Here is a 22655-nt window from a genome sequence, read left to right on the forward strand (position 1 = left end):
CACTAAAGAAGCAGCTGTCACCCCACAGAAAGGGGATGAGGCGGGTACCTATTACCCCAGGCTTCCCCGAAGGCAGGGGGGAAATGTACCCATTGCCCCATTCCTGACTGTGCAGAAAATGAAGCTAGGAATCTAGTTGAGGATTGCATCCCCCTGTGGCCTTCTATTGGAGAGTGTGTGTGTGTGTGTGTGTGTGTGTGTGTGTGTGTGTGTGTGTTAAGTAGGTCCCAGATCAAAGGTTCTAAGGTTCCACCAGCTCCCAATTTCTGGGAGTTTTCAAACAGTCTTCCAAAGGACAATCAATAGCGCCAGAAGACAATAATAGATTCCACTCAAGCACCAAGCTGATTAGGTAATTGCTTCCAAAAGGAAGCCAATCAGCAAATCAATGCCCTGCGTTTGGGACTGGCCGCTGGGCTGTTGTTGTTGCTCATTGCACAAATCAGTCATGAGCTGAGCACTGAACAGTCCAACATCTGGAACTCTTCAACATTCTTTAGAGCACACACACAAAACCAAGGCGTACATTTTGACATGCACAAGGCTTGCGGAAATATGGTTCCAAGTACACAGATGCTGCCAGACGACATCTCTGGGGCGGAGCAGGAATATCCATAGGTCAAGGGGGCACCACTTCAGTGGCCTGCAGAGCTCTTTGCTGCAATTTATGCAAACGACCCAAATCGGCACCAGTTCCATCCATTTCGCAGATTGCAAAGACCCAGGCGGCATTAGCACAGAGTCTGAGGCCAGGCACGGAATGTTAACGTGAGTCGCTCCAGTTTGGATTGCAAAGTTCAGAGCACGAGGGGCCTGATCTTTGCAAATTCCAGTACAAACTGACCTGATCCACAGTCCAGATTGGAATGTTGCTAACCTTTGGATTTTGAACGTCTCCGACTTCTGCAGCACATACCGGCATGTTACCCAAATGTGTGTTTTAGGATCAAATCTGTTTAGAAAGGTGTTTTGAGCGAAAATATTTAAATACACTTCTACCCCTGAAGATTTTCCATACTGACATTTGCAAACTGTTGCAGAAATGGGGTGGACCTATACGTGGATTGGTTAAACCACAGAGCCTAGGACTTGCCGATCAGAAGGTCGGCGGTTCCAATCCCGACAACGGAGTGAGCTCCTGTTGCTCGGTCCCTGCTCCTGCCAACCTAGCAGTTCGAAAGCACGTCAAAGTGCAATTAGATAAATAGGTACCGCTCCGGCGGGAAGGTAAACGGCATTTCCGTACGCTGCTCTGGTTCGCCAGAAGCGGCTTAGTCATGCTGGCCACATGAACCGGAAGCTGTACGCCGGCTCCCTCGGCCAATAAAGCGAGATGAGCGCCGCAACCCCAGAGTCGGCCACGACTGGACCTAATGGTCAGGGGTCCCTTTACCACCTACCCTGGATTTCAGAGTTTCCTCGTTTTCTTTCCAAAGTGGGCCAATGCATCAGAAATCCTCAATTGTTCAATTCCCAAATGGTATACAAAGCACTGAGTGTGGGCAAGAACACCCCACGCACAGCTTTCAGTTCCACATCTCCTCTAGTCTTCTATATTGGGGTGAGTGGACTATGGGCTTTTGGGATCTAGCGGAAACCTGTGATCCATCAACAAGAGTGTGCAGAGGAGGGCAACCAAGATGATACAAGAGTCTGGAAACCAAGCCTTATGAGGAGCGGTTGAAGGAGCTGGGAATGTTTCGCCTAGGAAAGAGGAGACTGAGAGGAGATAGCTGGCAATGGCTATCCTATCTCAAGGGCTGTCCCATGGAAGATGGAGCAAAGTAAGCTCTGTGAGTTTGTGGAAATGGCAAAATTGACGGCAATCATTAGAGGCCATTCAAATCAGGGAATACTTAAAGAGTGGGATGGAGTGAAGGAATACATGGAAAAAACGCAATTACTGTTCTCATCCTGAGGTAAAGTTCTTAACCCGAGGTACTATTTCTGGGTTAGCGGAGTCTATAACCTGAAGCATCTGTAACCTGAAGTGTCTGTAACCCGAGGTACCACTCTATTTGGAATTTATCTACTCCCCTTCTGCACACCGCCTACCTTTTTAAATAAAAATAAAAATATTTCGATAAAAAGCCTCCCTCCCTGGCAGGTGCTATTCCAGCCCGGCCTTCTGCCATTATTAATAAGGGGAAATAGGGATATAGTGCAGGTGACAAACACAAACAACCAGCCTCCAGAGGGAAAAGCAGGACTCATTTGGCAGGACTCTTAATTGGCCCATTTCAGATGGAGGCATCCTAGGCAACCGCCTGGTCAGGTGTAGTGGCTGATGTGAGCTGCGATAAGCCAGCTCCCCACCTATTTATAAAACCAACTTATAAAAACGAGGGTCTGTGTGTTTACATATGCACTCTCTCGCTCTCTCTCTCTCTCTTTTTATATAGATCGTGGAAGCGTGCAAGAAAACCGTTGAAACATATGTAATTGATTTGCAATTGAATTGCTATTTGATGTAATTAATTTGTATTTGAATTGGTATTGCTATTTGGTGTGAATATAATATGGCACATACGGGTTGAGAACTTAATTCATTCTGGAGGTCCGTTCTTAACCTGAAACTGTTCTTAATCTGAGGTACCACTTTAGCTAATGGGGCCTCCTGCTGCTGCCGCGCCACTGGAGCCTGATTTCTGTTCTCATCCTGAAGCAAAGTTCTTAACCCGAGGTACTATTTCTGGGTTAGCGGAGTCTGTAACCTGAAGCGTTTTTAACCTGAAGCGTCTGTAACCCGAGGTACCACTGTATTAGATTTTTGTAATTGAAAATTAATAAAATTACCAGTATTTTAAAAAACAAACAAACAAACAACCATATTTTTAAAGAACGCAGAACAAATGAACAACACGGAAACAAATCAATTCTCTAAAAACAGAAGCACCATCAACAGGCGGACAAAGCTACCAATGGCTACTACTAGCCACAATGACTATGTTTCACCTCCATTTCTCACGCCCCGGGAAAGGTCACTTTCAGTGCCGCTAAACAGGGTGGTTCGACTTCACCCCCCAGAGCAGGGGTAGACAACCTAAGCCCCGTGGGCCGGATGCAGCCCAATCGCCTTCTAAATCTGGCCCGCGGACGGTCCAGGAATCAGCCTGTTTTTACATGAGCAGAATGTGTCCTTTTATTTAAAATGCATCTCTGGGTTATTTGTGGGGCATAGGAATTTGTTCTCTCTTTTTCCCCAAAATATAGTCTGCCACCCCCAAGGTCTGAGGGACGGTGGACCGGCCCCCTGCTGAAAAAGGTTGCTGCCCGCTGCCCCAGAGGCAGACTCCATTGCTTCTCGAGACAGACAGGGGCCAATAACCTCCACTGCCAAAGAGCAGCATGAATGTGAATGCCCGTTGCGGAGATTGGCAAGCAGGGAAGAGAAACTGGCTTGCAGGCTTCCAAGAGGGGCACCCGGTTGGCCGCTAAGAGAACAGGCTGCTGGACCAGAAGGGCTCGCCTTACATTCTCCCTCAAGGTGTCTTAACATTTTTATTCACAGATGGCCTCCCCTCCCCGCACCCTCTCCCCAAAATGTAGCTGGTCAGTTTCCTCCCATCGCAGAAGTCCCATCATCTAGAGCAGCAGTTCTCAACCTATGGGTCCCCAGATGTTGTTGGACTACAACTCCCATCACCCCTAGCTAGCAAGGCCAGAGCTCAGGGGTGATGGGAGTTGTAGTCCAATAACATCTGGGGACCTACAGTTGAGAACCGCTGATCTAGAGAGTCTGGTAATCATTGCTTACAGATCTTCTCAGTTCCATGGTGAACTTCCAGCTGTTTTCCAAAACAGAAGCACAACATGGTGTTCTCCAAAAAGAAGAAAGAGAAGGTTCTTTTTTATTGTATGTGGTGGTCTTGTGGTAAGGTTAAAGCTTACTGGGGAATGATATACAATGAATTGAAAAGGATGTTTAAAATACCGTATTTTTCCGTGTGTAAGATGCCCCTGTGTATAACATCCCCCTATTTTGGGGGACTCAAAATTAAGAAAATGCACTATGCACTTCTTTGGCGATCACTCGTAGCCGAGTAAGATTGTCTTCCATAAACACGGTTTTAACAATGAGTTCGTAGGTGACTGTAGAGGGCAATTCTGGACCCACACGTCCTTCCACAGTGGGGACATTGGTTTCCGGGCGGGATTTGATCACGGTGTGGATTTGCCAAGCGTGCCCTCCTCTTAGCACGTTTCTCCCTTGCGTCCTGAGTTTGAGTGTCTTCAAAGCCCATGACACCTTTGGTAAAGGCTGTTCTCCCGTGTATAAAACCACCCCTTATTTTAAACTTCAAAAATTTAGGAAAAAATGTAGTATTATACATGGAAAAACACAGTAACTTTTATTTAAAAAACCAAAAGCCTTCCTTTTGGGAATTATAGGGACAGAACTACCTAAATTGTATAGTAATTTATTCATGTATGCTACTACAGCAGCAAGAATGTTACTTGCCCAAAAATGGAAAGAAGAAGAAGTCCCAGCTGTTTTCCAAAACAGAAGCACAACATGGTGCTCTCTGAAAAGGAATTTCCATTTTGGTACTAAAAAATAAAAAATTAATAGCTGGCTCGACAGGGATTAAGCTGATGTCACACATATTTCTTCAAGGCAGCGACACCCTGCCTCATCTGCCTGAACTCCACTCCTCATCATGTCCCAATTCCTGCCCCACTTCATGGCTACCCAACATTTCTATATACAGTGGTACCTTGGGTTAAGAACATTCGTTCTGGAGGTACCACTGCATTTACGTAAGTGGAGGAGATGCTACAATCCTACATACACTCAGCGGAACCTGCCTCTGAGTAAGCCTGCACAGGTTTTCATGTAATTACAGTATTTATTGGAGCACTTCTGTCCTACCTTTCTAAGGCAGAAGGAAATTCAAGGAGGCTTTCGAATGGGGATGTCATAAATAATAACCTCCCTTTCTGATGTTCAGCGGTGAGTGTCACAGCCATCCATGCACAAGAGGTATCAGCAAGAGGTACTATTCTGTTCTGCTTTTATTCACATGCAAACCACGTGCAATATGAAGAGTACGATACAAATGCTTTGAAAGAACCAATAAAAAAACCCAGGGTTTACAAATGTATCCCCCCTGCCAAAAAAGAAAAAGAAAAGGGAGTTGGGGGGAACATAAGCTACAGAATATCAATTGATGGTTTGGCGGGTGGGGGACAGAAAATCAGGAGGAAACAAGGAACTGAACAGAGTATTCCGAGAGGGACCACTCTAAACTGCAACATTTTGTTACAGGTCCTGCTTGTAGAGGTAATAATAGTAGCATTTATTATTTTTTTTACTAAAAAGACAACTATTATTACCAGTACAGTAGTAGTTCTGGATGCGAACGGGATCCATTCTGGAGCCCAATTCGCAACCTGAAGTGAACGCAACCTGCGTCCGCACGTGTGCAAGTCGTGATTTGCCGCTTCTGTGCATGCACGTGACATCATGTTGAGGGTCTGCGCATGTGGCGAAACCCGGAAGTAACACGCTCCATTACTTCCAGGTCGCCGCGGAGCACAACCCAAAAATGCTCAACCTGAAGCTACTTCAACCCAAGGTATGACTTTAGACTGATCCCTGTCCCCAAGGAGCTTACAATCTAAAACAGGCAATGCGGAAGGCAACAAAGAAGGGGTGGCGGACCTCAGGACCAGGGGCCAAATGGCCCTTCAGGCTTTCCATCTGGCCCCCAGCATTTTCCCCAAGGCATGCCCCTCACCAGCCTTGCTTCCACTTTCTTCTCCAGTCCTTCTGCCTGGCTGCAATGTGGCCTTCAATCCCAAGAATGACCTTTGCTTGCCTGAATGGGCCCATCTGTATGTGTATGTCAAAACATCTTACCTGTGTGGCTGGAATGTAGCTTATACAGTGGTACCTCGGGTTAAGAACGTAATTCGTTCTGGAGGTCCGTTCTTAACCTGAGGTACCACTTTAGCTAATGGGGCCTCCCGCTGCCACCGCACCACTGCTGCGCAATTTCTGTTCTCATCCTGAAGCAAAGTTCTTAACCCAAGGTACTAATTCTGGGTTAGCAGAGTCTGTAACCTGAAGCGTCTGTAACCCAAGGTACCACTGTAGTAAGAAGGTAAGAACAGTGGCGTGGCGTGGGTTGTCAGCACCTGGGGCAAGGCAAGTAATTTGCGCCCCCTAACCCGTGGATTTGCGCCCCTTAACCCATGGATTTGTGCCCCCTAACCCTAACCCCCAGATGTTGCGCCCGGTGCGGCCGGCCCCCCCTGCACCCCCCACGCTACGCCACTGGGTAAGAAGAGCCACTGTCCTCCCCACAAAATTGCCTCTAGCCCCACCGATTGCTAGCATGGAAAACCCAGGTTTCCCTAGTTGAAATTCGGGGGGGGGGTTTCTCCCTGCCTGCAACAGAAGAGTGAGGGAGGAGGAACAACAACAAGGAACCCCAATTTGCCCTTAATAATAAAATGTTGTATCCAACGTTAATCCTACTCAGAGTGCACTAATTTAAGTTCATGAGCACAACTGAAGTTATTGATTTCAGTCGGTCTAACTCTGAGTAGAACCTAGCTGGGTGCTACCCATATTCTCTCTCACGAAATGGCAAAGTTCTGTTCATACCATTCAGCTGCAACAACAACAACAACAACAACAACAACAACAACAACAACAACAACAATAATAATAATAATAAATAATTTTTATTTATAGTCCGCCCATCTGTCTGGGTTTCCCCAGCCACTCTGGGCGGCTTCCAACTGAATATTAAAAATGGTTCTCCATTCAGTTGAGGAATATTTCATTTGCATTTGGTTTCCCTTGGCCGATGGCTTAATCCTGTGTCCGTTTTGTTCAACCATCCCTACACATCAGTGAGGCAAAGGCTTCAAACCACCGAGTTAAAAAGAGGAACAAAGTTATCAAGTTGGTGACCTGCTTCCCCAAATCTCGAAATTAATTTTCTCCCAAAAATCAGGATCCCCGCCCAACTGATTTTCCCAGAAAACTCCGGAAGGATCCAGTTCATCAACTGAACAGACTTCTCAGGCTGCTTAATTCCTTCCTGGCCTCTGCACATTGATCAGTGGATCAAGTTAATTGCTTCTCAGTGTCAGCGGCTCAGTAGCTGAATCTGTTCACCTCCAGAATCTTTTCTCCCCATTGTTGAACGCCAAAACGGTCCAGGGAGTTAATGAAGAGCCCTGTCCAGGCAGGATATGAACCGAGAAAAGGCGTTTATTGCATCGATTAACAGATCCAGAGGATGTGATTCAGATCCGCATCGTCTACCTCCCCTCAAAATTAAAGAGAGGAAAGCTCAAGATCCATTCCATCTCAGATCCCCTAGTCCAGAAGTGAGGAACCTTCAAGAATACATAGGGCTGCCTCTGAAGATGGTTTGGAAACTTCAGCTGGTACAGAATTCAGCAGCCAGGTTGCTCACCGGGGCAAGATTATTCGAGCATATTACGCCAATCCTGGCCTGACTGCACTGGCTGCCAATTAGTTTCCCAATTCAAAGTGCTGGTTTTGACCTATAAAGCCTAAAATGGCTCAAGACTGCAATACCTCAAGGAGCACCTCTCTCCCTATGAATTGACCTGGACCCTGAGATCTTCATCTGAGGCCCTCCTTCATGTGGCTCCTCCTCAAGAGGTCTGGAGGGTTGGCAACACAAGAACGGGCCTTTTTCCCACCAGTGGCTCCCCATTTGTGCAACGCTCTCCCCAGGGAGGCTCGCCTGGCGCCTTTATTATACAGTGGTACCTTGGGTTAAGTACTTAATTCGTTCTGGAGGTCCGTACTTAACCTGAAACTGTTCTTAACCTGAAGCACCACTTTAGCTAATGAGCCTCCTGCCAGAGCACAATTTCTGTTCTCATCCTGAAGCAAAGTTCTTAACCTGAAGCACTATTTCTGGGTTAGTGGAATCTGCAACCTGAGGTACCACTGTACATCTTTTAGGCAACATGCAAAAACGTTTCTCTTCTCCCACCCTGACAAGAGGCATTATCACATCCCTGCAGTTTAGGTAACAGAATGATCTGCTTTAATAATAATAATAATAATAATAATAATAATAATAATAATAATATATTATTATTTATACCCCACCCATCTGGCTGCGTTTCCCCAGCCACTCTGGGCAGCTCCCAATCGAGTGTTAAAAACAATACAGGATCAAACATTAAAAACTTCCCTAAACAGGGCTGCCTTCAGATGTCTTTTAAAGATAAGATAGCTGCTTATTTCCTTCACATCTGATGGGAGGGTGTTCCACAGGGCGGGTGCCACTACCAAGAAGGCCCTCTGTCTGGTTCCCTGTAACCTCACTTCTCGCAGTGAGGGAACCACCAGAAGGCCCTCGGCACTGGATCTCAGTGTCCGGGCAGAACGATGGGGGTGAAAACACTCCTTCAGGTATACTGGACCGAGGCCGTTTAGGGCCTAAAAGCTCAGCACCAAAACTTTGAATTGTGCCCGGAAACGTACTGGGAGCCGGTGTAGGTCTTTCAAGACCGTTGTTATATGGTCTCGGTGGCTGCTCCCAGTCACCAGTCTAGCTGCCACATTCTGGATTAGTTGTAGTTTCCGGGTCACCTTCAAAGGTAGCCCCACACAGAGAGCATTGCAGTAGTCCAAGCAGGAGATAACCAGAGCATGCACCACTCTGACAGTCCACGGGCAGGTAGGGTCTCAGCCTGCGTACCAGGTGGAGCTGGTAGACAGCCGCCCTGGACACAGAATTGACCTGCGCCTCCATGGACAGCTGTGAGTCCAAAATGACTCCCAGGCTGCACACCTGGTCCTTCGGGGCACAGTTACCCCATTCAGGACCAGGGAGTCCCCCACACCTTGTCCCCCCAAAACAGTACTTCTGTCTTGTCAGGATTCAACCTCAATCTGTTAGCCGCCATCCATCCTCCAACCACCTCCAGACACTCACACAGGACCTTCACCGCCTTCACTGGTTCTGATTTAAAAGAGAGGTAGAGCTAACTACGACAGGAATCTGTAGGGAATCTGTAGTCAGGTTGCGCAAGAACAGAATTTGGTGCACGAATCTGCCACGAAAAGCCTCATCTGTCTCAGTTTCTTTTTTCCTTAAGAAAAAGCTTCTTCCCTTTGATCAGAGCCAGCTCTACATTTGAGGGAACACTTGATAAAGTACCCCACAAGCATGCACCCCATTGTGTCACCAAGACCCCCCTGGAGGAACTAGAGAGGCATACCCCAATAAGCACTGGCGTCCCCCGGGCCTAGGAGTGGAACCATCAGTTTCTTGCTTGCCTTTGGATGAAGGATAGAAGGGGAAATGCGAGAATGAAACGAGCATGAGTTGCTCCATCCACCTTGGCTTCTGGCCCCTCCCACTACTGGCATACGGCCCCTGGGAGGTCACATAGCTCAGCCTGCAGAGCATGAGACTCTTGATCTCTGGGTCTTGGATTCAAGTCCTACGTTGGGCAAAAGGTTGGACCAGACAAAGCTCATCGTCCCTTCCAACCCTACAATTCTGTACTTCTAACCCCTGCTATACTGTGTTATTGCTTTGGCATTCCACAGCCCTGTTTCGTCCTCCCAAGTTTTCCATCCTTCTTAATTTCGGCCCCACCTTCCCGTGAACCCTGTTGCACAGATGGTGGTTATGGACCAGAGGCCCGTTTGCTGTTAATCTTAAGAGATTGGAGATGGGAGGAAGCAGACACTGAGTGAGCCGGCCTCCCGATGTTAACACAACCCTTATCTCGGGCGGCTCATTCTGGTCAAAATGCAGCAACAAACAGCACTTCCTTTGTTGCTAGGGTTGTTTTGGCCAAGAATCGGTTCTCAGCAGGAAAAGGGGAGGGTGAGGAACCCCCTGCCTCACCCAGAAATCCCCACATATACACACAGAGAGAGAGACACTTTCCTCCTCACGGGCTGGGACAGCGAAGTCGCCAGCCGAGGTCAGCGAGGGTCACTAATAGAGGCCAGTCTTGCAGCTGGGGGCGTTTAGCCAAAGGAAACCAGGACCCCACAGGGGAAGGCCTTGCAAGCCAAGGGGAGCAGCCAGGATGCGCTAAGGCGGAAAAAATGCAACACATGTTTCTGTTTAAATTCATGTCGGAGGGATAACGGGGGGGAGAGAAGAGAGAGGCAGAGGGAAAGGAAAACAATGGGATTTGCAAGCAGCAGAGATACCCAGAAGGTGGTCTCAAGGGCCTCCGCCTTCTCCTCCGCCACCACACACCCAAACCCCACAAGCAAAAGCAAAATGAACTCTCTAGGCTCCTTGGGGCAACTGCTCTAGGGGAATATTTGTGCAGCAGACACAGGAAATACTTTTCTCCCTTGCCAAAGGGAGAATCTCTTTCCTGTGGGCAAGCAAGCAGAAAGCAGGCCTTTGGGGTTGCTGGGACACTCTTCCATCAGAGATTCAGTCATTAAGCTTTCGGGTATCCCTCAAGGAGGTTTCCATGCTGTGCCTGCGCAATTATTCGGACCATTGTTGAGAAGCAAGTCCAGTCCCTTTGATGATTCTTCTGTACTGCTTTTGATGACATCTGTGATGTTTGCAGGAAGCTGCCAATCCTGGCTCAGTCCACCTGGATCTTCTGTTATGAAAGGAGCGGCTCTCCAGAGTTTCAGACAGGGAGTCTTTTCCCTGCCCTATCAGGAGATGCTGGAATCCAAGCACTGACGCCTTCTGGATGCAAAGCAGTTGCTCTGCACTCATCTACGCCTTTCCAGTAGTTTTCTGTTGTCCCAAAGGGTAGGATCCAAACAGATAAGAGTCAAATGACAGCTCCAACTAAACGCTGGGAAGAACGTTCTGATGGCAAGAGCAGACTCTCCTTCACTGGAAATATTTAAACAGAGTTTGGATGGTATAGAAATAAATTGAGCAGGGCCACTGCATATTTAAAACACTACAATACCACTTTAAACTGTCATGGCTTCCTCCAAAGAATTATGGGAGCTGTACTCTGTCAAGAAGGGATGCGGGTGGCGCTGTGGGTTAAACCACAGAGCCTAGGACTTGCCGATCAGAAGGTTGGCGGTTCGGATCCCCACGACAGGGTGAGCTCCCGTTGCTCGGTCCCTGCTCCTGCCAACCTAGCAGTTTGAAAGCACGTCAAATTGCAAGTAGATAAATAGGTACCGCTCCGGCGGGAAGGTGAACGGCGTTTCCGTGTGCTGCTCTGGTTCGCCAGAAGCGGCTTAGTCATGCTGGCCACATGACCTGGAAGCTGTACGCCGGCTCCCTCGGCCAGTAAAGCGAGATGAGCACCACAACCCCAGTCGGTCACGAGTGGACCTAATGGTCAGGGGTCCCTTTACCTTTACCTTTACCTTTACTTTGTCAAGGGACCTGAGAGTTGCAAGGAGACCTCTGTTCCCCTCCCAGAGCCACAATTCGCAGAGTGGTTTAACAGTCCAATCCCTCTTCCCAGGGAACTCTGGGAATTGCAGCTCCGGGTGAGGAATAGGGTTCTCCAAGCAACCCGGAGCATCCTTCATAAACTACAGCTCCCAGGATTCTTTGGGAGTAGCCACGATTCTTAAGGCAGAGCTGTAAATGTATAGATGTGGGCGAGCTGAATCTGTCAAGATTCCCTCCTGCCACACAGCAGCCGTGCCCTTCTTGGTGTTTGTTAATTCTACACACAAAAAGCAGCAGGGCAGCGGCATGTCGATCAAAAATTAAGCAGGTCTCATGTTACAGTTCCTGAAAAATAATACAATATGCTTGAGAGGCTGTGTGTCACAGTGATGCGAATGCCAGACTAGGCCCAGGGATATTCCAGGGTCAAATCGCTGCTCATTTTGGAAGCTCCCCGGATGTCATTGAGCCATTAACACACCCAAGAGGTTTGGTGCTAAAACCAGAGGTGGCACAAGCTATGCTCCTCACATTGAGCTCCCTGGAAGAAAGGCGGGATAAAAATTCAGCCACTGTTCTAGCAACAGCAATAAATCTGTTGCGATATAAATTAGCATTCTGTTTGGATGCAAGAAAAGCCAAACTGAAAGAACCACCAAACCTATGTTTACTCAGACATATGTTGAATGACAAACCTAGACAGCATCTTAAAAAGCAGAGACATCACCTTGCCAACAAAGGTCCATATAGTTAAAACTATGGTTTTCCCAGTAGTGATGTATGGAAGCGAGAGCTGGACCATAAAGAAGGCTGATCACCAAAGAATTGATGCTTTTGAATTATGGTGTTGGAGGAGACTCTTGAGAGTCCCATGGACTGCAAGAAGATCAAACCTCTCCATTCTGAAGGAAATCAGCCCTGAGTGCTCACTGGAAGGACAGATCCTGAAGCTGAGGCTCCAATACTTTGGCCACCTCATGAGAAGAGAAGACTCCCTGGAACAGACCCTGATGTTGGGAAAGATGGAGGGCACAAGGAGAAGGGGACGACAGAGGACGAGATGGTTGGACAGTGTTCTCGAAGCTACCAGCATGAGTCTGACCAAACTGAGGCAGGCAGTGGAAGACAGGAGTGCCTGGCGTGCTCTGGTCCATGGGGTCACAAAGAGACAGACACGACTAAACAACAACAACAACAACAACATGTTGAATGGAAGTTATTCCCCACATTACTTGCGGGCAGGGGCTGGACTGGAGTCCAAATTTGGTTGCTGGCGCAATTGGGAGTCCTAAGAGCCAAATGCCCAAAGTGATGTGCTACTCCAAAGGGTTGGCAGCAGGACAGATGTTCAGCCCCCCTCCCTCTCTTTTCCCTGATGCGGTAAGATGAGATGGAAAGAACAGGGGGTCTTCAATCTCAGTCTTGCCTTGCTGACCAAATGAAATACAGTCGTACCTTGGTTTGCGAATGCCTTGGTACTCAGACATTTTGGCTTCCGAACACCACAAACCTGGAAGTGCTCCGGTTTGCAAACGTTCTTTGGAACATGAACGTGTGATGTGGCTTCTGATTGGCTGCAGAAGCTTCCTGCAGCCAATCAGAAGACGCATCTTGGTTTCCGAACGTTTTGGAAGTCGAACAGACCTCCGGAACGCATTCCGTTCGACTTTCGAGGTACCACTATACTGCAGTCACTTTTCCCCAGCCCCCCCTCCCTGGGCAACCCATCCCACCCCCTGCTTTCCTCAAGAAAAGGAAATGTGGGGCAGCTAGTCAGCTGGACTCTGTTGCCCCTTCAAGAACCTGCACCAAATGCAGCATGGAGATTCCGCATGGAGATTTTGTTCAAAAAAGGTTGGCATTGGCTAGAGGAACAGACATAGGAAATGGTCTTGTTGTTGTTTAGTCATTTAGTCATGTCCAACTCTTCGTGACCCCCCTGGACCAGAGCACGCCAGGCACTCCTGTCTTCCACTGCCTCCCGCAGTTTGGTCAAACTCATGCTGGTAGCTTTGAGAACCCTGTCCAACCATCTTGCCCTCTGTCGTCCCCTTCTCCTTGTGCCCTCCATCTTTCCCAACATCAGGGTCTTTTCCAGGGAGTCTTCTCTTCTCATGAGGTGGCCAAAGTATTGGAGCCTCAGCTTCAGGATCTGTCCTTCCAGTGAGCACTCAGGGCTGATTTCCTTCAGAATGGAGAGGTTTGATCTTCTTGCAGTCCATGGGACTCTCAAGAGTCTCCTCCAACACCATAATTCAAAAGCATCAATTCTTCGGCGATCAGCCTTCTTTATGCTCCAAGCTCTCACTTCTATACATCACTACTGGGAAAACCATAGTTTTAACTATACGGACCTTTGTTGGCAAGGTGATGTCTCTGCTTTTTAAGATCTTACAATTACGCAATTGGCTTACCAAACTCAGTATTGTCCACACCGACTGGCAGCAGAGCCCCAGAGTTACGGGAAGCACCCTCTCCTGTAGATGCTGGGGACTGAACCTGGGAGCTTCCTCATGTAGATGCTCCACCGCTGAGCTACAAAGCCATTCCCCCTAGTTGGGCCCTGCGTGGCCAAGGTCCTACAGCAGGGATGAGGACATGGTGCGTCCCCCCCTAAGTTGGTCAATGGTTGAGGGTGATGGGAGCAGCATTCAAAATCAGCAGGGAGCCAGGTGCATTTTGCGACTGGGAATCGTCTGAATGCAAGCAATTTGAGAAGTCTAGGCGCCGCGTATGGTAACCGAGATTCAAGATTCAAGTTCAAATCTAGCACAATACAGTCATACTTTGGCTCCCAAACACCTTGAGAGTCGGACGTTCTGGCTCCTGAACAATCAAAAACCGTGAGTGAGTGCTCCAGTTTTCAAACGTTCTTTTGAAAGCCGAATGTCTGGTGGGGCTTCTGCAGCTTCCGATTGGCTGCAGGAAGCTCCTGCAGCCAATCGGAAGCCATGCCTTGGAAGTTGAACGTTTTTGAAGTCGGACTTCCGGAATGGATTCCGTTTGGCTTCCAAGGTACGTCGGTATGTTACATAACATATATTACACACAGAAATTATTCCAGTTACAGATAGGTAGCCGTGTTGGTCTGCCATAGTTAAAACAAAACAAAAAATTTCCTTCCAGTAGCACCTTAAAGACCAACTAACTTAGTTGGTCTTTAAGGTGCTACTGGAAAGAAAATTTTTTTTTGTTTTGACAGAAATTATTGTTATTGTTTTTGGCCACAATGGCAGGGGCTGAACCCCATTTACATTTGCGGCGTCCAATTAAGAACTGCTATTAAAAATGTGATACTGTGGTACCTTGGTTTACATATGCTTCAGGTTACAGACTCCACTAACCCAGAAAAAGTGTTTCAGGTTAAGAACTTTGCTTCAGGATGAGAACAGAAATCGTGCTCCGGCGGTGTGGCGGCAGCAGGAGGCCCCATTAGCTAAAGTGGTGCTTCAGGTTAAGAACAGTTTCAGGTTAAGAACGGACCTCCGGAACGAATTAAGTACTTAACCTGAGGTACCACTGTATTAGCAATATGTCACTGGTGCCAATAGTGTCATAGTTCATGCATTTCGAAAAAATGAATAGAAAGTGCTGCTGTAGTGAGAAAAAAGGTGACTAGCCATTCTGTTTTTGCACCCGTAACCCAGGGTCCAGGAGCCATGTGGTGAATAGCTTTTCTGGATGGGAGCTGGAGGCCAATGCCATCTGCAGGGCCACAGGCTCCACATCCCTGCTCTACCCTTTCCACACAGCTACCAGACAACACCCGCTCTTTCCTCCCAAATGTGAAGCTGCGGGGTGACAGAGAGCACTACACAATGGCCAGAAGGATCCCAGCCCACCTTCCAAGTCGGGAGAAAGGCCCTCTTCCCGTCACACCTGCCAGAAGTCAGCGGCAGACTCGCCAGGGTGAGCAGAACTGCAGAAGGCTTGGACAGAGGGCAAATTCGGGTGGGCAAAAAAATCCGGCAAGAAAAAGAGAGATCGTCTTGAGTGGGAGCCGTGAAAAAGCTCACTTGCGCTTCCCGTGCACATCCCCTGTCAAAACCTTCAAGCCCACAGAGATTCCCGGCACGAGCCAGCTGGAATTACTTGTCCCTGAGGTAGACTCTACATTCTCTGTCTCAGTGTGTGACACACACACACCCAAGTTTATCAAGAAGCAGTTTTGCTAACCAACAGCCAAGCAGCTCAAAGCCAGTCTCCCTGGACGCACATATCAACACGCCCTTTCCCCAACAGGAATCATAAAACACAAAAGCAATCAGAGAACGCACAGCAAAAATGCAACACAGAGCGAGAAAAACCAGGAAAGGGCCTCTGGGCGGAATATAAGCCTTGTCAAGAAAAGAAATATGTATTTGCCACTTCCTTAAAGAACACATTTCAGCAGCGGTTCCTTCCCTCCCCATTTTGCCTCCTGACCTGCTAATTAATTATTTTGTTTCTCTGCTGTCTAAGACCAGAACCGGAGCTGGCCGTGACATACCTGCGCCCCAATTCCTTCCTCTCTCCAAAGAAAAGGCTGATCCCGATCCAGCGGATTCTTTTTATTGGTTTGGTTTAGTTCTGGTCAGGAAGAAGGGAAAGGAATTGATGATGTGGGAACACAAGTAATAAACTCAGGACTTACTGCACTCCTCCTCTGCTTCTTGAACTCTTGAGTACAGTCAACTCCACAGCTGGCCTCGAGAACCGTCCCACCCATTGCCAAAAATCTGTTTAAAAATCTTGGGAATCCTAGGGAGGAAACTTCAAGAGCAAAGTTGGCAGGCTTTAATTGTATATCCACAAATGAACACACAGAGGCACCTCTAACTAGGAATGTTTTCTGCCCAACACACCTGTCAGGGCTTCACCCGAGTCCAGACCCAACTCTGTAAATTGGTATCAAAGACAAAACTGAGCCCAAACCAAGTTATATATATATGCTTACGGCATTTGTATCTTGCTTTTCCTCCAAGGAGCTCAAGGCAACGTACCATATTTTTCGCTCCATAAGACTCACCTGACCATAAGACGCGCCTAATTTTTAGAGGAGGAAAACAAGAAAAAAAATATTCTGAACGAAACAGTGGATGTATGATTTTTGTGGTTCATGCTGTGGCCACAGACATGCTATGTGATCTGATGGTGAATTTGGGGTGACCCAATGCAAAAATCCTGAGGATCCATGTGCTTTTACCTCCCCCCTCCCAGGCAGCCTCCTTTATCACTAGAGTCCCTTATCTTCCTCCCGATCGCTTGCTGATCAGCTGCTCAGCGGCTTTGTTTCAATACCCCCTTCCCTCTTTTTTTAAAAAAAAGAACACGATCTGCTTTTTGCCCCTGGGCAATTCGGCTCCAGGGACCACGCATTAGCTCCATAAGACGCACAGACATTTCCCCTTACTTTTTAGGAGGAGAAAAGTGCGTCTTATGGAGCGAAAGATACGGTATAACAGTTTTCCCCCTCACCTCTCACTTCAACATCACAACAGCTCTGTAGGGTAGGCCAGGGCTGAGAGAGAAAGTTAGGGCTGGCCCAAAGCCATCGAGACAGGTTCCTGGCCACATGAGGCAACATCAGCCACAGGATTCCCCATGCTTGCTCTAACCACCACACTGACATGTGAAGCAATTTCTCTTCCCAAACATATTTCACTTGGCTTTCAACCACCTGACGTCCCCACCATCTGGAGATCCTTGAACCTGCACTGTTTTCAACACACTAATCCCACACCCTGTAGAATTCTATCAGTTACATTTTATCTGCACAATCGAAATGAATTTCCGGAACCAAATTGCTTTTTCTGTGCAGCCTGAGCAGGAGAAAAAGAGGTCAGAACAGGTCAATAAATATGTGGATTGTCCCTGGATCAAGCGACTTTTCTTCTTTAAGTTCTCAAAGTTCTTAACCTAGCTTCAAGGTTGTCATCTGAACTAGCTGGATGCTTAATCAATCAGTCAGCCCATCATTTGAAAAATAAGACTTCAGAGCCATCTTGCCTAAAAATGGCAGCGAGACATTCAAGGTTTGGCGACTGAAACCTTGGTTTCAGGAGCCATTTGGCGCCTAGCTTATATATCTGAATTTCTAACAATATTGACATAATTAACAGGGCAATCCTATAAAAAAGGTAAAGGGACCCCTTACCATTAGGTCCAGTCGCAGACGACTCTGGGGTTGCGGCGCTCATCTCGCTTTATTGGCCGAGGGAGCCGGCGTACAGCTTCCGGGTCATGTGGCCAGCATGACTAAGCCGCTTCTGGCGAACCAGAGCAGCACACGGAAACGCCGTTTACCTTCCCGCCGGAGTGGTACCTATTTATCTCCTTGCGCTTTGAGGTGCTTTCGAACTGCTAGGTTGGCAGGAGCAGGGACAGAGCAACGTGAGCTCACCCCGTCATGGGGATTTGAACCGCCGACCTTCTGATTGGCAAGTCTTAGGCTCTGTGGTTTAACCCACAGCGCCACCCATGTCCCATACATGCCTTCTAAACAGTAAGCCCCACTGATGCAAGTGGAACTAACTCACAGTCATGGGCACCACAGGACTTTTTCCCAGGGTGGGAGATGCCAAATTTTTCCAGGGGGGCAAAATAAAACACAGAAGGAGGAGGAGCAGGCAATTTTTTCACACAAACAAAACAGAAGAGTGTCTACCCATTTTGTCTCCTATCACAGGTTCTAAAAATGCTGGAAACGTTTATTTAAGGAAGCTGAGAGCCGGGGTCACACTTCACCAACAGGACAGGCACTGCTCCCTTGCATGCCCACCCCCTGTGTACAACCATGCCCCCAGGTAAGTAGGCACAGAATAGCCGCCTTCACTAATAAGCAGAATACAAAAAAGTCCAGTATCCATATACTATTTGGAAAATCAATTTGACAAGCTACAAACTTTTTACCCGCTGAGATCAATACATTCCTACTGTGCAAATATTTCAGTAAATAACAAGGAGAAAACAAAAGCCCATGAAACACAAGCGTTCAGCCTCCTTACTCCCAGCTTTAGCAGCTGCTATGATAGAGAACACCATTAAGGTGAGGAAACTCACCCTGGAACCAACAGGACCCCAGAGAGAAAGATTCAGGAAGGAGCGTCGGAAGCGTCGTATACCATTGACAGCCAGCTCAGTGCTAGGAAGGGCCAGGGCAGGGCTGTGGTTCAGCGGCAGAGAATCTGCCTTGCAAGCAGAAGGTCCCAGGTTCAATCCCAGACATCTCCAGGTAGGAGATGGGAGAGAGCCCTGCTGGAACCTGGGAGGGCCGCTGCCAGTCAGTGTAGACTGTATGGAGCTAGATGGCCCAATAGTTGGATGAAATACAGGGCAGCTTCCTATATTCTTATGTGCTACCCGTTCTGGCCGGCAGGTTGTTAGACACGAGTCTTCCCAGGAATTGAACCTGGATGCGGAGCACATTTTCCTTCCACTAAGCCACAGCCTCTCCCCACCAAGCAAGCTCAGAACCTTCTAACCCAGTCTCCACCCAGCTGATGACCTCCGGGTGTCAGGGGGCACCAGGCTGGCTGGCAAAGCCCATTCTCAGCAGAAAATCCAGGGTGCGTTGGCAGTGCATCACTGCATCGCCACAGCCTAACCCAACCTATGCGTGCGTGTGGTTTTTGGGGAAATCAAGCACCATGCGCAACTCCACGCTTCTTTCCTTCTCCCCACGACCCCAGAACACAGCGATATCAGCAACTCTGCAACGCCCCACAACTTTTTTAAAGTCTTCTTGGCAAATGTCACACTCCTGCTGAAAAAGGAACCCAGGAATCCTGGTCAACAAGACACTCTCGGTTGTTGTTGTTGTTTTTAAGTGTCACAAAGTCTGGGGAAGAAGCTGGCAGAAGGCCAAAGGAAAACATCTGGAGGAGGCTGGGAGGACCTGGCGGGCAAAAGCTAGGACTCCTGGGTTTCACCAACGCAGCTGAAGCCCCTCTGGAATTCGCCCCATGCCCCTCTCATTAAACAGGTGGATTTGGTTGTGCTGTGCCCTGTCTGGCACTCTTCTCCAACCAGGTACGAACCATACCTGTGTTTTCCCAAAGGATCCCTGTTCCTTCTTCCCCCTTCCCAGTGCGCTTAGACGCCTGCTCCTCCAGGAACTGGTTCCAATCCTCCGTGTGCCGCCACCTGCAGTCCCAGTCCCGGACCAGTAGAAACCAGGACTCTTGGCTCTCGATCTCCACCCACCCACCCAAAAAAGCCACACCCCCACGAGCCTCTCCCACCCAGAGGAGCCTCGGCTTCCCCTTGTTCTGCTGGCCTGACTTGCACACCCGTCTCCCAGGAGGTGGAAACCCAAGAACGCCAAGTCAGCCCCCCTTTCCCCTCCCCACCGCCGACCGTGGGTCCGACTGACCCCACTCCTCCTGCCAAGTCCCCTTGCTCTAACCTCCTGCTAGCTGCGCACCCCCAGAGCCCCCAAACTGTCCAAAGGACCCAGGCGTCCCAATTCCCTCCCACCTGGGTCCTAGAGCCCCCTCCCAAGCCAAACAAAATTGGGAATAGACACCACCACCACCCCTGCTATGACCTATCCTACCAGACCCCGTGGAAGGGGTGGGACCTAGAAGTCCTCCATGCCAGAGACACCTCTTTTGACATCCAGTCTGCTAGATCCCCTTCGCCTAAGGAACCCAGGCGTCCTAGCTCAGCCAGCGCCCCCCCCACCCAAAAAGAAACCACCCCGGCCCTCCCGTGCCCCTCTCACCTCTCGCAGGGCGCTTCCATCCACCAGGCGCCTCCTCGCCGGAGAATGTATGGGGTGGGGGGAAGCGGGAGGGCGCCGCCGCTCTCTCGCCTCGTGGTGGGGGGCGGGCAGGCAGGCGATCGCAGCCCGCGCGCTCTCCCCGGCGGGAGCGGGGAGCAGGGGAGGCGGAGGAGAGGGGTCCCGGCTGGGCTCCGTCACCCCCGAAAGCGGCCGCGGCTGGGCGGGGGGCGCGGCGCCGACTTCGCCATTGCTAGCGCAGCGCGGGGCTGGGATCTCATTGTCTCCAGGCTGGGGCGGGGAGGGGGCGGGGCTCCGGGACGCCCCTCCCCTCCCGAGGGGTTAAAAGCAAGCGCTGACTCCCAGCCCCGCCAGTTCTTCCCTACCTTCCTGCTCCAGCTCTTTGCTCCCGGTGGACTCGATCCAAAAAGTGGACAATATTGATAATTGTTAGATGGAGTGGAACTGAGATGGGGGGGGCGGAGTAGGGCGTGGAGAATTCTTTTGTCACACTAGAATCCTTCTTGGAGACCCTTGTGGTTTAATGTGTATATTACCCCTTCCTTAGAGCCACACCCTCTTTCCGTGCTTAATGAAGTTTTTATCGCCTGCCATTCTGCTTAGAAATGGGATGTTATGTGTCGTTTTCGTGGGACGCAGCGAGCCTTCCAGTTGCACAGAACTATTTCATCTTGCAGAATTTATATACCGCTCTGAGCTGCGCAGGCAGGGATTTACGCTCTTGTTCGACCCTATCACCTCATGATCCCTGATTATGTAACAGCTAGCTGAGATTTGTCGGTAGGTTGGGGGAAATGCACTCTGCATATGCTACTATGTGTCTTTATCGTGGCAGGTATTCTGGGCTTGGCATTGAAAACAAATGGCAGTGCTGAGCTTTGTGCCCGTGACTTGGGGGGGAAATTGGTCCCTTGGGATAAGGATATTATGATGTGTTTAGGATTGTTAAGGGGAGAGAGCTGCTCTCTTACCTTGGGAGGTTAGTGTTTTTAGGATGTTGGAATTGGGGGGGGGTGTTTCTGGAAAGTTGCTGCTTTCTGATGCTTCCAGCTGTAACATATAAAGTCCTAAACAGACTGGAGCAAAAGGTTTCTAAAGGACCTCCTTTAAGCGTTAGCATCTCAGCTCTCAAAGTATCCCACACCAAACTCACCTGGCACCTTTGCTGTTATTACCTTTTAGATGTCAGGCAATCCATTAGTACAGTGGTACCTCTGGTTACATACGCTTCAGGTTACAGACTCCACTAACCCAGAAATAGTGCTTCAGGTTAAGAACTTTGCTTCAGGATGAGAACAGAAATCGTGCTCCTGCGGCGCAGCGGCAGCAGGAGGCCCCATTAGCTAAAGTGGTGCTTCAGGTTAAGAACAGTTTCAGGTTAAGAATGGACCTCCGGAACGAATTAAGTACTTTGGAGTTAAAGAGCTCTTTCACCCTCTCCTCCATCGGGTCCTCCTGCCTTTGTGGCTCCAGGACCGAAGCCCAAATATCTCACCTTCCGGGGGCAACCATGTCACATAACCATGGTCAGATCACTTCCTGGTGCAACTGGACTTCTCTGCGACCCATCCCCTCTGCAGGGAGGTGGGACCGATTCGGATGGTCCGCCCCCGCCACTTAATGGATCCAAATGGTTTCCATAGAGTGGTAGGGGATGCTTTATCCCATGTTGATGGCCTTTCAGCCGATTCCCTGGTGGCCCGCTGGAATGTGGAGTTAACCAGGGCTTTTGACTGTTTAGCTCCGAAGCGCCCTCTCCGATTGCATGGGGCCCGGGCAGCCCCGTGGTTTTCCACGGATCTGAGGGCAATGAAACAATCGTTGAGACGGCTAGAGCGCCGGTGGCGGATAACTCATTCCGAATCTGACCGGACACAGGTTAGAGCTCAACGTCGAGCCTACCAAGTGGTGATAGCGACAGCGAAGAAGACTTTCTTCACCGCCTCTATTGCATCTGCAGAAAACAGCAGCAGGAGACTTTTTCAGGTGGTTCACAATTTAGCGGAACCACCTGCAACATCGGGGCCCAGTACGGGCCACATGATCTCCTGCAATGATTTCGCAAAGTTTTTTGCAGATAAAATCGCTCAGATTCGGGAAGAAGTAGACTCCACCGTGGGAGCAGGGCCGGGGCGGGAGAGTGCTAGAGTCCTGTCTAGTCAAGTTGAGTGGGATCAATTCCAATCTGTTACCTCCGAGGATGTGGACAGGCTGCTTGGACGAGTGAAGCCAACCACCTGTCTCCTGGATCCTTGCCCATCCTGGCTTATAAAAGCTAGCCGGGAAGGACTGGGCGATGGGCTTCGTGGGGTGGTGAATGCTTCCCTCCGTGAGGGAGCCTTCCCAGACCCGCTGAAAGAGGCGGTTATTAAACCGCTTCTTAAAAAACCATCTTTAGATGCGGCCACGATGGCCAATTATCGCCCAGTCTCAAATCTTCCATTCTTGGGCAAGGTGATTGAGCAAGTGGTTGCTGAACAACTCCAGGCACACCTGGAAGAAGCGGACCATTTGGATCCCTTCCAGTCGGGATTCAGGCCTCATCATGGGACTGAAACTGCCTTGGTCGCACT

General features: G+C 49.2%; 2 protein-coding genes across 4 annotated transcripts in view; one reads left to right on the top strand and one right to left on the bottom strand.

The window, feature by feature from the left end:
* Window positions 1–20481, bottom strand: part of DDAH2 (DDAH family member 2, ADMA-independent) — a 44882-nt gene extending 24401 nt beyond the window's left edge. Inside the window, exon 1 of one of the 3 annotated variants that reach the window (XM_083602384.1) lies at window positions 20065–20481. The gene's annotated coding sequence lies outside the window, so the exon portion shown is untranslated. Of the gene's footprint in view, window positions 1–15849; window positions 15996–19383; window positions 19516–20064 lie in introns of those variants that run through there. The other 2 variants (XM_083602385.1, XM_083602386.1) reach the window with 2 other exon arrangements.
* The window catches only part of LOC310757070 (uncharacterized protein), a 179530-nt gene that overhangs the window by 68425 nt on the left and 88450 nt on the right, over window positions 1–22655 (top strand). The window lies entirely within an intron of this gene.

The sequence above is a fragment of the Podarcis filfolensis genome, assembly GCF_964270895.1.
Source record: "Podarcis filfolensis genome assembly, chromosome: 2".
In the NCBI taxonomy this organism is placed as follows: domain Eukaryota; kingdom Metazoa; phylum Chordata; class Lepidosauria; order Squamata; family Lacertidae; genus Podarcis; species Podarcis filfolensis.